We start from the raw sequence: 17,442 nt of genomic DNA on the forward strand, positions 1-17,442 counted from the left end.
TATTATTAATATTATTGTTATTTTTATTACTACCATATAAATACTGTTCATCAGGTATCCAGTTTATATACAAATCTGACCAAGACTTATCTAACTTATCTAAGGAATACGTCCCATTTGTAACTCGGCTACTGCATGTATTTTCTACGGGCGTTCTTTTCTGGAAGCATATTTACTTCTTTTCTTCTTATTATTATTTTAATATCATTATTTTCTCTGTATTCCTGCAGGCTTCCATGCAGTATTATTCTTGTTATTCTATTAATGTCTTCGCCTATTTTATATATATAAAAATATATATACGGATATAGAAGTATTTTGAATAAACAGAAAGTAACGCAAAAGTGTATCTTCAGTATGTTGTTGTTGTATTGTGACTTACATCACTCGTCTGACAGTAACATCAGAACAAGCTCACGAAATTCATCATGGCAAAGAGATCAAGAGTTTGCGCTTGACGTTGGCAAGAACTTTGAGCACACAGGTGACAGTACGACTTCGCTCAGTTCCGCGCCCAGTTTTGATGGAGAGCACTACCGGGGGGGGGGTACGTGTCCGAGGGTATCCCACCCTTCTATCCCTACCACTAACCTCTCGAGAGGACTTTCGACTCGCCGTGTATTTAGAGTGCCCCCATGCCGCGCAGATACGATACATTTACAAACATCCATGCCTTCTCCGGGATTCGAAACCGGGCCCTTTCGTACGGCAGTAGGCTCCTCTAATCAGTATACCGTCTGAGCGGCTGTATCCTGAATATAATGCAGTTTACTTTTAGAATAATTTAATTTAGAACAGTTAAAAAATCAGCTGTTGTGTTATCTGTCCAGTGAAAGAAACTGTTTTTTCAGGATAAACGACTAGTTTCCCACGATAGACCACCAATCTTCTTAAATAAGAATGAAAGTACTCACTCAAGCACACTATGTATGGACCGAAGTGTCACATTTTTACGTCCTGCATCAACTTTTCGTCCTTTGGTTCCTCACTTATAATGCAAAACCATCTAATCTTAGTTTTTATTCTTTGTCTTTTTAGTCCGTGATCTTACTTTATTGCTTTTCCCTCCTTCTTCTTCTTATTCTAATTCCAGTTTATGACACCCATTTTTTATTACAACTGCTTTCTGTGCTGTTCCTCCAGTTTGAGAAGACGATAGACCTCGCTGGGCATTTCTTGTTTGTGGAAGTGATATGTCATGAAGACTGTCCTTAAATTTTAAACTTCTTTTTCTTGAGGAACATAATCAACAGCAGAATCACTATTATTGCTTTTACTGTCATTTAGCTCAGCTATTGTAGGCTTAAGCCTATTTATAGTAAGTACTTCTTGCAGTTTCACCAGGGTTCTCAGAAACCTATCAATCCTGAAAAGTTTTATTCGAAGTATTATATGGAAATTAGAGAGTCACCTGAATTTAATCGGTTTGACTCAGGAGATTTCCAGGTGACTGCTTGTGATCAACCTCAGCAACTTTTACAGATATTTAAAAGTATTTAATTTAATTTTATATTTGAACTTAGTAAAATTTCCACTGCAAATTATTGTCAGACTAATTAACTTTCTGCAGATATAATAACATATTTTATTGCTTATTTTAAAATAGTTCAGAGGCTTCTTTTGTTAAAATATTTAGTCATGATTTCTAAAAGATAATACCTCTTCTCTAATGACAGCTACGTGGTGCTCTCTGATAAGAATAATTACATCAGAACAGTTTTACCTTCAAACAGTCTAAACAGCATATATTTTGGCTCAAATGCTTTATACAGGTCAAACTGTAATACGATCCAACCTAAGCAATGGCCCAGTCAAGCAACTTTCTCCCACTACGTATTCGCTTAATTGTAACGATAATTTTTGCATTGATTTCTCCTTAGAATAATTATTGTTGTTTTGAATCATGTGATCATCTAATTCCATTTTGAGAAACATTGTAGAGACATTAGGTTATTTCGAAACATAAAAGGTGAAAAATGGGTACTGCCCTTGCCGGGACTCGAACCACGGACCTCTCGAATACGCGTCGAGCATACTGACCACTACACTACGATGGCATGCTAAGAAGGCGGGAGAAATACCTTATGTATTCTCCCTTTTAAAGGGGGGGCTGGGGATTAGGGAACCCAATCGCCAAATCCTGGTGATGGAGAATCATCATCCATCACCCTTTTTGTTCCGGCGCCAATGTAGAGCCATTATGTATATTTTTTTAAATCAGGAAACTTGAAAAAATGAGCAATGCACTCGCCGGGACGCCTCTCGAATACGCGTCGAGCGTGCTGACCACTATACTACGAAAGCATGCTAAGAAGGGGAGAGAAATACCTTATTAAGTTACTTAATGGTTTAGGGTTTCAATAAATGAAAGCCTGACGACGTTCAGCCACTGCTTCGAAGATATCATATTTTCCAGTGATTGTTAGTTATTTTACTTATAAAATATAAATAAGCCACGATAAGAAACTACAAATATCGAATTTAAACACTGCAAGTTTTGGGTCTAAAATTTGCCATAATAATGACATAGGTGCGAATGAAAAGACTCATGCTGTTTTGTAAACTTCTCATGGCAAAGTACATTTCTAATTTTTAGTATGTCGCTTTAGTAAATATGTAATCAAAGATAGAATTGATAGATAGGAAATTTATATAATGGCAAAATAAATAAATAAAATAAAAGAGAGAGAAATATTCTTCCTGGAAAGGGCTTTTATGGGGAAATCTCTGAGGAAACTCGGTTAGTGTTTACATTGCCACGCTCAATAACCATGAGGATATTCGATAAAAATCACTGACTATCACATAACAACAGCTTGTTTCATATCCGAACATCCAACTGAAAATGCAGCAACTCGTATTCAGAGAATACGTGTACTTGGCAATCCATGAATGAGGCATTAAAACCAGAGTCAAATAAAGAAAAAGGTAGAGGAATATTACCAGAAAAGGAGATTTAGTTCCGCGACCCTACAGTTTTGACTAAAACTGTCTCTATTTACGAGGCATTCTAGATCGCACTTTTTATTCCTAGACATGGTGTTCTCGGGCCCTACCTTATTTCTTGAAAGTAGCCTTGTTTTATTAAACGCATTTTTGTATTCAAACGTAATTTATTAATATTAATAATTTATTAACCATGTGAGGTTCTTTTAATTTGATAAACCAATTATTTTATATTTTCGATCTGTACTATCACTACTCCATTTCCGTTTTCCCACCAGAATGCAAATTTAGTTCGCGGGAATTTAAAGTGAGTTTTTGAGATTGTTAAATCAGAACATGTTCTGCATTTAGTGGCTGCGTTGCTAGGTTGCAATTGTAAATAAACGTTCTTGTCTTCTGCCTTGCATTATAACCGCCGATAGCTGAATTCCACACCGGTGAATTTCTCAGTGAACTTCTTTTTAAGGTGCTCTGTGTATACCTTTGGCTGTTAGTTTATTTAAATTTAAATTTTAAATTTGACCTACTGCTTTTAAATTTCTCGCCATAAATGCTGGCGGAGATGTAAGCATCAGAAGTGCCTCTGTTCGTCTTATTTAGTCTTAAATAGCCTTTTCAGCTTTTACACACTTCCCTAGTTCCAGTTGTTACTTTAGTGATAGTTCGCTGCCCTCTATCTAAAATTTGATCACAGTTCTTGATAGTTAAGGATGTTAAAATTTATAACCAGGAAACATATATTAAAGCAGATTAACAAATATCCGTAAACTGCAGCTTGACTAAAATACTCTAAAAGTTTTAATAGAATTATTTTTACCAACTTTTTTTTTTCCAACGGCCCTTTGCATTTTAATAAACCGCAAATGATTCATAATATTTTAATATTTGATTTTGAGATTGATATATTAAAATTTGAAGCTATTTAGCCCATCTGTATTAATTTCCGAAATATGAAATCCAGTAGGTATAAAGATTTAACAGACATCATTAAAACAGTATGATTTCAGAGAAGGGATTCCTGCATTTCATTTCGCTGAGGAACTTCGAGACAATGGCTAGCAATCAGCTCAGTGTAGCTTGTTGACAACGAATTTCAATAGGAAAAATCATAATGTAAACTGCAAAATATTTACCCTCCTCATATAGATGATACTGAGATCAGTTTGAAGGCTCTTTGCAAGCAAGTAAATATATTTGCAAAATTGAAAGTTTATTGAAAATAATTATGACTCATAGATACATATTTCTTTCTCTTTTTCCTTTTTTTACGTATGCATATATGTAACAAATGTTCCTGATACACTGATACTAACATATACATTTATTAATGATACTATCACACTGATATTGGCTGTTTATATTCAATTGATACACGAATTATTAGTTTAATTAAGTAACGGATTACGTAAAGTACTCATGACAGCCGTGTGGGTTATTTTTACGGAAGACTTTCTGAGATAAAACTCGTTAATTTTAATGTTACACATAAGGAGAGTAACTAAAAGTAGCAATCTCAGATTGTCTTGCAGAAATGGGGTCTCCGAGCAAAACTTTGAAGCTTTATCCACTCACTTGTTGTTCTTTCTCTCTCTTTTCTTTTTCATTCTTTATTAAAAATGAAAAAAATCTGACACATTTCAGCTCGCATTACTAAATTTATCCATTATTAAATTAGATGAAGATTGCACATTTTTTACGTTTCGAAATTACGTTCCTTTTATTATGATGTTAGTTTGGGAATGCGTATTTCTCTCGTTTGTTACACTGCGTTTTATGACTCTTATTTTATAACTTAGAGTAACATGAAACGAATGCATTATGCTTGTCCTGTTAAGTATATAACGTTAATTTTGTTTCTTTCATTGAGTTTTATTACAATTTCAAACTATTTTCAGAGCTTCGTTCATTAGTAATGTTATATAGAACATTCAATACCTCTTTATACTACTGTTAATTTCGTACGACAGAATGAAGGGCAATCAAGTTACTAAAAAATCATGTAACATTAAACTAAGTAACAGTAATAGTTCCTAATGCTTTACGAAAAAACATTGTGTTTTTAATTACTTACATGTAAAATTTGTAAGTAAAAATTAGCATTATTTTTTCATATCGAAATGACTGCGATCCATAATTTTCAAAAAAGAATTCCGAAAATTCATAACGTTTACGTTTTTAATAAGAATGAAAGCCATAACGTATGCGCGCAAGAAGCAAAATGTATTTAAAACAAAATTTCAACCTGAAAGATTAAATGTTGGGAGTTATATTTACCTACACTTGTGAATCCTAATAATGGGCCAAAATAGCCTTATTCCAAAAAGAGCCTTAGCGATTTGATTCCAGAGATAGCCGGAACCGGAAGCAGCTGTTGACCACCCTTCCCACAGTACTCTCTGTTTTCCAACCTCCATGCAAGCCCTCCCATACAAACGTAAACCGCCTGAGGGTGTTGATACCAAGGGGTATCATTTCTTTATCACAACCGTTATTGGCCATAGGCACAATTTGATCTACTAAGCAAGGCTCTGTGGAGTCGATATTAGTTTGAGGGATGTCAAAAGTCAAAAAAAAAAAAAAAAAAAAAAAAAAAAAAAAAGTTCATGACATTTTACAATCTGTTAATCATACCGAAACAATCAAACGCGGTTCGGATAAGCCTAACAGTTCTTTCCCTCTTCTTCCCTTTGTTTTAGCTTCGCTGTATACTGTACTGGTTGCGTTAGGCTTCTTAACGAGGTTTTAGAAAAATAGAATATATCGAAAAACGATACATTAAATGCATTAAACGATGCAAGTAACTTTGGTTACTACTAGTCTTAAGATTACAGAATTTGGTACCATTCCGTTTTGAGAACCGTAAAAAATTGCAGCAAAAATGTATGCGCAAAAGCGCCAAATCTAGCAAACGCGCCCATTTAGCAGCGCGCCAAATCTAGCGTACGCGCTGATTTCAGATTGAGTAATTTTAGTTAGTTCTGTATTTCTTAAAACGCCATTAAAATAATAGTTTAATTTTTAAATCCTTTTTTGATTTTAAATCCTTTTTTGATATCCTATGGATTTAGCAATTTGGGAATTGCCCATGACGAAAAGTCTGCAACAGAATTTTTTGAAAGCAAAAGCATCATTCAGTATAGAAAATTATGTTTGAAGAACCAACGAGATGAAATTATGCTTTAGCGATAACTCGGTAGTGAAATAGTGATGCAGGAAGCCTTTCTTTATATAAATTATAATAATCATCTGAAATAGTTATTTACTCTATGCTTCCATTCAGTTACGTTTAGCCTTTTTTTTTTTTATAAATTATAAAAATAAAAAAGTATTATATGAAATTAACCTTTCATATAAATTAAAGCAATAATCATTAAATAGTTATTTACTATTATACCTCCTTTCTTCGTTAGGGTTGCCGCAATTATTTTTGGCAGCACTGGCATCAACAATACTTTGGCGATTTTTTACGCTCCTTAAAACGGTGGTGTATGGTGTATTTAATTATGGCAAAGCACACGAGGGCTATCTGCCTAAGGGGAGGGATGCCTTCGTGGAGGACTTTCTAAGGGAAACTGGCTCGTATACACGTTACACATGGGGAAAAACACGAAAACGCCCATGCAGCCAGCCCGTTCGCGGGATTCGAACCTCGGACCGAACTACCAGTGTTCAGCGACTTTACCGCTCGGCCGCTGGTGGGCTGCTTAAAACGGAATAGTACCCAGAATTTTTAGTGAAATACTTCAGCTTCAAACTTAGAGCAATTTTTAACGAAGATATAGTTGAACAAGTTTTAAGAAGGTTGCATGACTTGTCTTCATCATTAGAAAATACGCTAACTTCTGAGTTCTTTCGTGTTTTGCTTAAAACATTTTTTAAAACAATTCTATGCTTCTTAAAAGTTTATAAGAGATAATAAGTTTTACCACGGATCATGTCTTGCTTGTCAAAGTCTTGCTTGGCTGGTTAATCGACTGAGATCAAGCACTTAAGGGATATTTTTGAGAATATCTTTTATGGCAACTCTGTAGCAATTATACGTAGCCAAAACCTCGGTGGTGTGGTGTATTTAATTATGGCAAAGCACACGAGGGCTATCTGCCTAAGGGGAGGGATGCCTTCGTGGAGGACTTTCTAAGGGAAACTGGCTCGTATACACATTACACATGGGGAAAACTACGAAAACACCCATGCAGCCAGCCCGTTCGCGGGATTCGAACCTCGGACCGAACTACCAGTGTTCAGCGACTTTACCGCTCGGCCGCTGGTGGGCCCCAAAACCTCGGATTTACATATGAAAGTATCCTTTTTATGCTATGAGAAAGCCAAACCGAGGAAAAAGCTCTACCATTCGGTGGTATTTAATCATTCGGTGAGGTAATATAGATGGGAAAAGATGTGTTGAGCATACTTCCAAAGTTATTTTCCTTAATGCAGCAACCTCGTGTTTGGTGAAGATTTTAACCAAGACTCTATCGAGGGCGAACAGGTACAAATCTCTCTTCATCAGGAGCACAGGAATTCTGGTGCAGAATTTATTTGATCCTGATGAAGGGAGACTTGCACCTGTTCGCCCAAGAAATCAATAGAGTCTTGGTTAAAATCTATTGCCAAACACGACGTTGTTGCTTTTCATAGTTGGATGTTTTACTTCGGCGTATGTCTCTTTTCCCTTTATATTTCCTTTTTTAAATGTAGTTTAGTGCTATATCGCCTTTTAAATCGATTCTCCGGGAACTCTAGATGACGTATCTCCTCAGTTTTCGAGAAATTTTTTTGAACACAGCTGCGTAAAACTCATCCGGTCACATCACGGTTAATTAATCTAAGATCAATGAAAAAATCATCGGTAACGGTTTAGTTTGATTTATTTTGTTATGACAAAACACTCAAGGGCTATCTGCCTAAGACAAGCGAATTTTGAAGAGAAACTGGCTATAGTATATACGTTACAGATACGGAAAAACACGAAAACGCACATGCAGCCAGCCCGTTCTCCTGGATTAGAACCCCGGGCCGAACTGCCAATGTTTAGTGACTTTATAGCTCACCGCTTGTGGGCCATCGGTACGTAACATTGGGGAGACATTAAGTATTTTTTGGAAGCAGGCATGACGAAAAATGAGCTAAAGCCGAACAACGGACCTCTGGATACCGGCTCAGCGTGCAGAACGACTACACCACGAAGGTAAGCTAGGAAGGCGGAAGAAATGCCTTATAACATAAGGTAGAAACTATTTCAAATTTAATTTTGAATTTAGTGTTTCAGTGGTAGAGTCCCATATGTGGGCAAAGATTAGGTTTCGGGTTCAAATCCTAGATGAAATCTAAGCTTTCTATAACAATTAGTTTCTGGTCCGTTTCAGAGCTAGGTTTCTGTTTCGATTCCCTGAAAGAGAATCAAAGTATTTCTTAAATAGAAATATTATAATAAGTTTTAAACGGAAGAAATACTATTCCTTATCTTCATTTCATATTTCTAAATCACATCCCGTCCATCACACGTTTCCTGCTTTTATCTCAGTTGAATGAAAAGCAGGTATCGGAGTGTTAAATTGTTACTATATTAGATTAAACGCTATATTAGAAGATGAACGTACTGTGAAGCAATTAAAATGTCATAATTCATACCTCCAACAGTAATTAACGAAATCAAAGCTCGTCAGAGCTTTTTAAAGTTCTTAATTGATTTTTTACATTAGTATTAAGCAGCGGCTTAAGTTTCTTAATGTCAAAATGCATCGGCGTAGTGTTGCATTTTGACGACAGTCTATCCAAACCGTAAAATAAAAACTATCCTGCTGTTTCCCAGTGTTACAATTTACGTCTTTTCCCCAGCGTAACGGATGTACTTCCGACAGGACTGGCACGTGTGCAGGGTGAGGGTAATCGCTCTTGATTGGTGTAATTAGGCGCTAAGTAGTCCCCGTTTGTGGCGTCCCCAGAGATGTACCCTGGGGAGCATCCGTTTTTCTGACTATTGTCACTCCCCTCCAATCTTGCATTCTCTGTTTCCGAACTGTCAGCACTTTGTGCTCACCAGCCCAGCAAATCGATATTGTTTGAGGTTTCTACGACGGGACATTGCTGCATTTATAAGCACAAATAAGTTCGACATTTTTTGTTTGCAAACTTATGCAAATCAATAGGCATCTCTTATACGTTCGTGAAGCAAACTAGCAGAATTCAAAGGACACTAGCTTCTAGTTTCATGACACCTCAGTTTTTTAATTTCTTTAAAATTTTCATCAATCAGAATTGATTACTTTTTAAGAGAGCTGTGAGCTTTATCTTACGGTGCAACGCCAAGGTTAGCAAGGTTATTTCCTGAAATTTGCTTTAAATGAAATAAATAAAAGCTCGTAAGAGATTGATAGGAAATACAAACAGCTCTGAGAGAAGATCGTCATTACCGACACCATGTTTATAAAAGCTTCCAAGGTAAATTTTTAGATCTTAGAAAGCATTTGCATATATTTAATCAGGAAATAACCTGCATATTCTTTTATATCAATCAGCTTTTTATTTCCCACCTGAGTTGGTGTAGTTTTATTGTATATCTCTCTCAGTGTATTGTATTCTATCAGAATATTCGAAAAAATCAGAAAAGCATTCCAAAGATAGACCTTATACACCAGCCTTTGCTTACAATTTGCTGAGTTAAACCAGAGCAAAAGAAAAACCGGATTTAGAAGTTACATTCTTATGTGAACGCTAAGAATAGAAATTCTCCGTTGCCGTTTCGAATTCATCTATAATACGCGTTATTATTATTATTATTATTATTATTATTATTATTATTATTATTATTACTATTATTATTATTATTGTTGTTGTTATGAGTAGCTACATCATCGTTAAGAATAAAGAATAAAAGTAAGAAAAATAAATAAATAATAAATACGGAAATGGTAATAAGGAAGTCCTTAGTTTCATTACACATAAAATATAATCCAAGACACCCAGTTATAATAATGAAATTTATTACCTTGACCATGAATTTAATTACATTATCATTTCATTCTCACTTCCTCCCACCAGCGGCCGAGCGGTAAAGTCGCTAAACACTGGTAGTTCGGTCAGAGGTTCGAATCCCGCGAACTTGCTGGCTGCATGGGCGTTTTCGTGGTTTTCCCCATGTGTAACGTGTATACGAGCCAATTCCCCTTAGAAAGTCCTCCACGAAGGCATCCATCCCCTTAGGCAGATAGCCCTAGTGTGCTTTGCCGTAATTAAATACGCCAATACACCTTTCTTACTTCCTTTACTACATCATTGACGGACAATTTTGACACATAAGAGGGCTAATTTAAGTGTACGCCAGCTTCACAGGCTGCAATATGTCTTGCTTAACCAATTCTCTGAAGTTATTCTGTAATATTTATTGTGTGCAAGCTCGTATAAATGTACTTTCTCTATACAGAATATTTAACTCAAAAGTCATCAGAGTAATTTTTTTCGACAGCTGATGAAAGACAAATTTAAATGATTGCATTGGAAAACATTAAATCATCGCCAAGCACGTGCTGTCTGTAAATCTCTCAAACTAAAGATGTTCAACAATAGTGCAAGCTAGTATGTTTCTTAACAATATTTTGATATTTTCGATCGTAAGAAGAATGTCAATAAAATATTTGACTTTTTGAATAACAGTCTAATTTTTATGTATATTTGAACTCGCTCCATACGGAGCATAGTGAATGCGAGGTCACCGTTATCATGACCATTTTTTTATTCCAACTTTCGCTCGCTATCTAACATAAAGTTTTTCACCCGTTTAATAAAAAGCAAAAAGAACATTTCGGTTAATACGAGTAAAACGTGAAATGTTTTAATATAAATTCCAATGCGAGGGTTTCTTATACAATTGCATTACAATTCTTCGGGTAATACGAGAAAAATTTTGGACACTTTTCAGCATAAATTCCTATATGAGGAAATTTATGCTCGATGTAAACTGTTTTTTTTTTTTTTTTCCTTGAATTTACAATTTAAGCATTTGAGGGAAGTTGCATAAAGAAAGGTTTCATGAAGTAGTATGGCGGCCGAGCGGTAAAGACGCTGAACACTGGTAGTTCGGTCCCAGGTTCAAATCCCGCGAACGGGCTTGCTGCATGGACGTTTTCGTGGCTTTCCCCATGTGTAACGTGTGTACTAGCCAGTTTCCCTTAGAAAGTCCTCCACGAAGGACTTTCTAAGTTTTCTTAGTTCGGGCGCCACTGTAGAGTCATTAGGCTATTTTGAAGCAGGAGTACATGAAAAATGAGCAAGGCACTCGCCAGGACTTGAACCTTGACCTCTCAAATACACGCCGAGTGTGCTACCGTTATACCACGAAGGCATGCAGAAAGGAGGTAGAAAGTACACCCTTTTAAAGGGCGACTGGGGATTGGGGGACCCAGTCGCCATATCCTAGTAGCGAAGAACAGGGCCGTGCCAAGATATTTTTTCACCTGAGGCAAAAACGTAAATGCGCTCCCTATATATATATATACACCAAAATAGCTATATTTCTATTAACAAAAGTAAATGTATTAACTCAAAATATCATAATTCTTATAGCATAATTATACCATAATTTCCAAAGTATTTTTTAATCGTAGCCTTATCAATTTAGAAAAATAATATACCCAATTATTTATAACTTTCAAACGAAAATATTAAAATATTCTTTTTGATAAATAAGAAATAACATCAAAATGCATATTGCATTAATTTCCAGGTTTTTCTTGCAGTTATTCCTATTGTTTTATTAATTTACGTTTGCCGAAGTTTATTTCCACTAATAATAACTGACAAATTTAAAAACAAAATTAAATTCCTATAGCTAATTTCGAATTTCTATAGCTAATTTCGCGCCCCTTCTAGTGATTTCCCTCAGGTCTCACTTGCCTCACCCTTGTCCCGGCACTGGTGAAGAATCATCATCCACCACCTTTTAGTTCGAATGTCACTGTAGTCATTAGTTATTTTGAAGCAGAAGACATGGAAAATGTGCATTGCCTTCACAAGGACTCGAACCTGGGACTCTCAAAAATGCGCCGAGTGTGCTAACCGTTACACTACGAAGGCATGCTTAAATGAGGGAGAAAATAAGGGTGTCTGCCTGCTAAATGGCACACGGTTCTCCTGGAGCTGTGCGGAAACTTATATACTTCCCCTTTTAAAAGGTGACTGGGGATTAGGGTATCCAATGGCCAAATAATGGTGGTGATGAATCGCCATTTAGTTCGGGCGCCACTGCAGATTCATTAGGATTTCTGAAGCAAGAAACATGAAAAATGAGCAATGGTCTTGCCGGGACTCGAACTTGGACCTCTCAAATACGCGCCGAGTGTGCTCCCGTTACACCACAAAGGCATGCAAAAAAGAGGGAGAAAATACTTTATATATGCCCCCTTTTAAAGGGCGACTGAGATTAGGGGACCACATTGCCAAATCCTGGTGGTGAAGAATCATCATCCACTCCTTTTTTTTTTTAGTTAGGGCCATCCTGCAGAAGTACATAAAAATGAGCAATGCCCTCGCCGGGACTCGAACCTGGACCTCTCGAATATACGCCGAGTGTGCTTACCGTTACACCACGAAGGCATGCAGAAAAGAGGGAGAAAGTACCTTTTAAGTTGTTGATGGATTAATCGACATAGCAGTATATCGTTAGTTCATTAGCATCAAGTAATAAATTTATTATTTGATTATGGGGAAAAACACTAGAGCTACCAGCCTATGGGATAGGATGCTTTGTGCAGGGCTTTAGTAGCAAAAACTATTCAACGTTAGCTTTCTACCGAGCAAAGATTTCCCAAATTATTTTAGAAATATAAATAAAAACTGAACTTGAAGAGAGCTAGTTTTGATAAAGGAACTAAATAGCTGCTCTCGCTGTCGTTTTCAACTATGTAAACAATAATATAGGGCGACATGAGTTATAAATACATTATTTATAACTTGAGATATTATCAAGATTATTTATCATTTATTTAAAATTTATTTATTTAATTATTGCTTGATTATTTGTCAGCTTGAGAATAAATAAATTATCCAACATAAAATATGGAAAAGCAGTACCTTGCGATTCACGTAGATTTTAATTAAGACTCTATCAATTTTGAGGACAAACAGGTACAGGTCTCTCTCCATCAGGAGAAAAGAAGGATAAGCCAACACCCATATTATTACGAAAGCAAAAGAAGTAAAGCGCGCGAGAACGTGGTTCGATTTACCAATTTACTTTTGGTATTAATATGGTCGTTGGCTCTTCCCTTCTTTGCTCCTGATGAAGAGAGACTTGCACCTGTTTTCTTCGAAATCGATAGAGTCTTAATTAAAATTTACCTCAAACACAAGTTATTGCTTTGCGTAATTTTATGTTTTATTGTGGTGTGTTTCTCTTCTCTCTTGAAAATTTCAAACATTTGGACTTATTTTAGTCACAGTCATTCTGGGGATACTGACAGGTACGTATATTAATATGATTTTTATTCTCTCTCATAATGCATAAATTAAATTTTATTTTAGCATCAGATAATGTGATCGACGTTGTTTAATTAAGAATTCAGAAATGAAACAAATACACATTATGTATAGATTTTTTTAATTCCTAGTATAGTTCTTTCTTTTTTTTTTTTTTTTTTTTTTTTTGAAAACATTAGACAAGTGGAATGCAAAATATTTTATGCACGTCATTTATTTTGTGTTTTTCAAATCGCTTAAAATTAATTCATTTGTTACCTTCATAAGATTCCGAGACTGATAGCAGCAAAAGAGAAAAATGCAGATATACTGATATAATTTTCGTCTTTGTGATTAAGTGACTACTGGGAGGATCTTGACTCGATTTTTTCTGAGATTAACTTTAAACTCGTAGTAGTGGATTAATGTTATATAAAGGAGTATTGTTTCATATTTATAATAATAAATTTAGCAATTTCTTTAGGCGTCATAAATAATTTTAAAATTGTATGGTAGTATACTTTAAATACAATATGCATTGATAAAACCAAAATGTATTTCTTTCTTATTTTCCAAGAATATATCTCTTTTTATCGAGCTTAGTAACTACAGTGCATTAAAAAAAAAAGAAAATTTTTGTTGAAATCGAATTCAAAATTTTAATAATAAGAAGAAATGGGAGAAAAAACAGAAAGTAAAAACTTGAAAAATCTTAAGTTCCTAACTTAAAAAAAAAAAAAAAAAAAAAAAAAAAATTGGGGAATGAGATAAGGAAGGATTGCAATCACGATCTGTCTTACGTAAAATGACTAATGATGGATAAAACAACCGAATAATTGACATTTGGGATTTCAATCTAAGATATACACCTTCAGTATAACAGAACTACAGAGTTAAAGTAATTTTGAAATATGAAGTCGGTGTGACGTATTATTAATACACAATTAACAATTTTACATCGCGTACCCGTGTCTTGTCTTCCCTTCAGAAAATGTCTCATTTGAAATAACTGAAACAGAAATGAGCAAGAAAAATTAAATTAAAAATCGCTTGAGGTAAATAATTAAAAATAGAGCACAAATTCAGAAGAACATCGTCAGAATAGAGATTATTCCTGGGATCTTTCCATCAACGCATGGTAAGTTAAAATTTTTTATCTTACTGTTTAAATGTAAGTTTAAAATGAACTGAGTATTTAAAAGTCTTAAGCGTAAAAGGTAATTTTTTGCAATCGAAATATATACAGCCTGCGTGCTTTCTTTCAGCATTAACATAATTTTTACTTTATCTACTTAACACAAGTTACGTAAACTAAAATGGGCTAAGTTTAATTTTATTGCAATGAAATTCTAAATTTGCAATGTAAAAGTTTGCGTAATTTTTGAGTTCTATGACATGCTTCTAAACTACTCCTTTGACGAAATTATGTTACATCCCGCATTATATGATCATGTCAAGACAAAAACTTATATTGTTCTTCAGATTAGCAATGGAACTGTTTGAAAAATTATACAAATGCTTCACATTTGCGTCTTAATTAATGTATAAAAATATTATTCTTGATAAACAAGTTCAGTTACTAAATATAAGTTCAAGCTTAAATAATGGCAAGGATAATTGAATAGTCTTTTCGGATAATAAGAAGGAATACCGAATAACCTTTTACGAATTAAAAGTTATGGCTGTTTTTTCGAATTAATTTAAATTCGGATTCACAACTCGCTGCTTTACGATCAAAATTCAAATCAGTTTGTAGAGACATTAGAATTAATTGTAAAAACCGGACAGATGAAAAATGAGCGATCGCGTTCGCCGGGAATCCAACCACGGACCTCTGGAATACCGACTCAAGGTACAAAATCACTACACCACGAAGGCACGCTAAGAAGGCGGGAGAAATACTTTATAAGTTTTCAAATTATAAAGTTCTAGTTAAATTACCTGTCCTTGGCAAATAGAACCTTGGAAAAGCGTGTACCGACTATTCGCTGTTCTTCTTACAACTATAAAAACAAAGTCAAAAGGAGGGTTAAAACACCCTTTTATTCCACTCAGCGAGTAATACAATTGTCCCTCTTCGGGCTTACAGGAAAGCCTCTACTTGGGCTTTATCTTAAAATAGAAAATAAGAAACGAACTTAATTCTAACTAAATAAAACTTAGTCGAAGCTGTACAGAAATAACCAACCGAGTTAGCGCGTAATTAAACCTCACCGGTGAATGCTAACAGACACGTAAGACTACCGCCGAATGTAGAAAGATAGGTTTGAAGAAACGACGTGATCCAAGGTAGAACATGCTCTACTAAGAACTTCTGAGCTCTTCTGCGGAAGTGACTGAACTTCCCATTAAATACTGGTTCTATCTCATTTACATAAAAAGCGATAGTGAAAACTCATTCTGGCAGGGAGTTGTAGATGGGAAACGAGAATTTAAAGGAAAGGGTTTCAAAATGAAAAGTAACTATTACAAAATTAACTCAAAGGTCAAGAAAGCAGTAAAAAAGGGCACTGCAGGTCGTGGTCTACTAGGACTGTTGCGCCACCGAGTTTAGTTTATCACAAAATTAAAATAATCCTTACAAAATAAAAGCAGGATGTAATTTCTGTGTGAATGTAGGTAGCATTTTTAAGCCCTCTTTCCCAAATGCGTATGGGCCACAATTTTGTAATAAAGCAATTTAAAGAACTTTAATGAACTAAAATTTGAACATAAATGGTTAAGTTTTTGATTTTTTAAAATAAATCGTTAGAAAATATTGAAATTGGAGAAATAAAAAGGCATTATCTTGAGATTTTTTAACTGATTTCTTTTCACATAATTCTGTTTTTCCTTCTCCGATCTTCACACAGTGAGTACAAAAATTTTATTCTTTGCTAGTCTTTTATTATCAAAAGAATTTCCAATGCATGGTAAGATAGTTAATTATGAATACAATCAGTCTTCTTTGCAGCGTTCTGAGTTGTCTTTCCTTCTTCTTTCCAACACCCTTAGTGTATGCTGAAAATTTCATTAAAAATATTATAAATGGAAATATTTCGTCACGTTTTTCAATAAATAAAAAATATAAAAATATAGTAAATAAAAACATATAAAATATAGTAAATAAAAATGTATAAAACACAGTAAAAACAAATATTTATCTCTTGTTTAAAGATTTTTCACCTTGTGTTGAATAATTCTGCGGTATTATGCCAAACATTGTAAAAGTTTAATAAAATTATTCACGCCATGAAAAGCTCTACTCTTTTTATAAATTTTTAGCAATAATTTCGATAAATAAGGTCTTAAATAATACGAAATTAAGCATTAAATTCAAATTCTACAATGCTAATTTTCTTGTTTAATCTGTGTTAGCCCCCCCCAAAAAAAGAAATGACAAATTTAAAATCGGAAGTTTAGTTTTTATTGGCATACCTGATGGTAAGGTTTTTTCAGTATCCTTAAAATTTAAAATCTTTGGCTCTCTGCTGTGATGAATATTTTTTTTTTCCTTCTCTAGCCACTAAAAATCCTTCCAAAACGAGGATTTTTCAGGAAATATTATTAAGAATTGTTATTAAGAATATGCACAACACAATAAACAAACATTACGCGGTACTTAATTTATTATAAACTAATGGCTGTTAATGGTTTATATGGTTATTGCAAATCACGCAAGAGCTATCTGACTAAGGCGAGAGATGCATTTGTGGAGAATATTTTAAGGGAAAACTGGCTAGTACCGTGTTGCCAAATGAGGAAAAACAGGCCCCTCGGCCGCTGGTGAGTGGACTCTTAATATCATAAAGCAAAGATTTTTATAAATTTTTATTTATTTTTATAAAGATTTTTATTTTCCATTTATAAAGGAGGATAATGAATTAGAAAATTTCTTAACATTAATGTTGACCTAAAAAAACTTAACATTAAATTAAAAGGACAAACAACTTTTTGTATAATTTTGTATAATTCCATTGTTTTAGATAATGTGTTGTTGTCTCGTGCTACGAGCAAACAGAGAAAACTGGCAACAACGAATAAGTAACAAAAAATAAATGTTTC

The 17,442-nt window shown here is 34.5% G+C and overlaps 1 protein-coding gene and 1 non-coding gene across 3 annotated transcripts in view; one reads left to right on the plus strand and one right to left on the minus strand.

Annotated features, from left to right (window-relative positions):
* Awh (LIM/homeobox protein arrowhead) overlaps positions 1 to 17,442 on the plus strand; it is a 148,519-nt gene that overhangs the window by 59,032 nt on the left and 72,045 nt on the right. The window lies entirely within an intron of this gene.
* On the minus strand, positions 12,466 to 12,537 carry TRNAI-UAU (transfer RNA isoleucine (anticodon UAU)). Its single transcript has one exon. It is a non-coding gene; the product is annotated as a tRNA-Ile (tRNA).

The sequence above is a fragment of the Stegodyphus dumicola genome, chromosome X1 (genome assembly GCF_044657685.1).
Source record: "Stegodyphus dumicola isolate Sdum_Otavi_A_Nest chromosome X1, ASM4465768v1".
Taxonomy (NCBI): Eukaryota; Metazoa; Arthropoda; class Arachnida; order Araneae; family Eresidae; genus Stegodyphus; species Stegodyphus dumicola.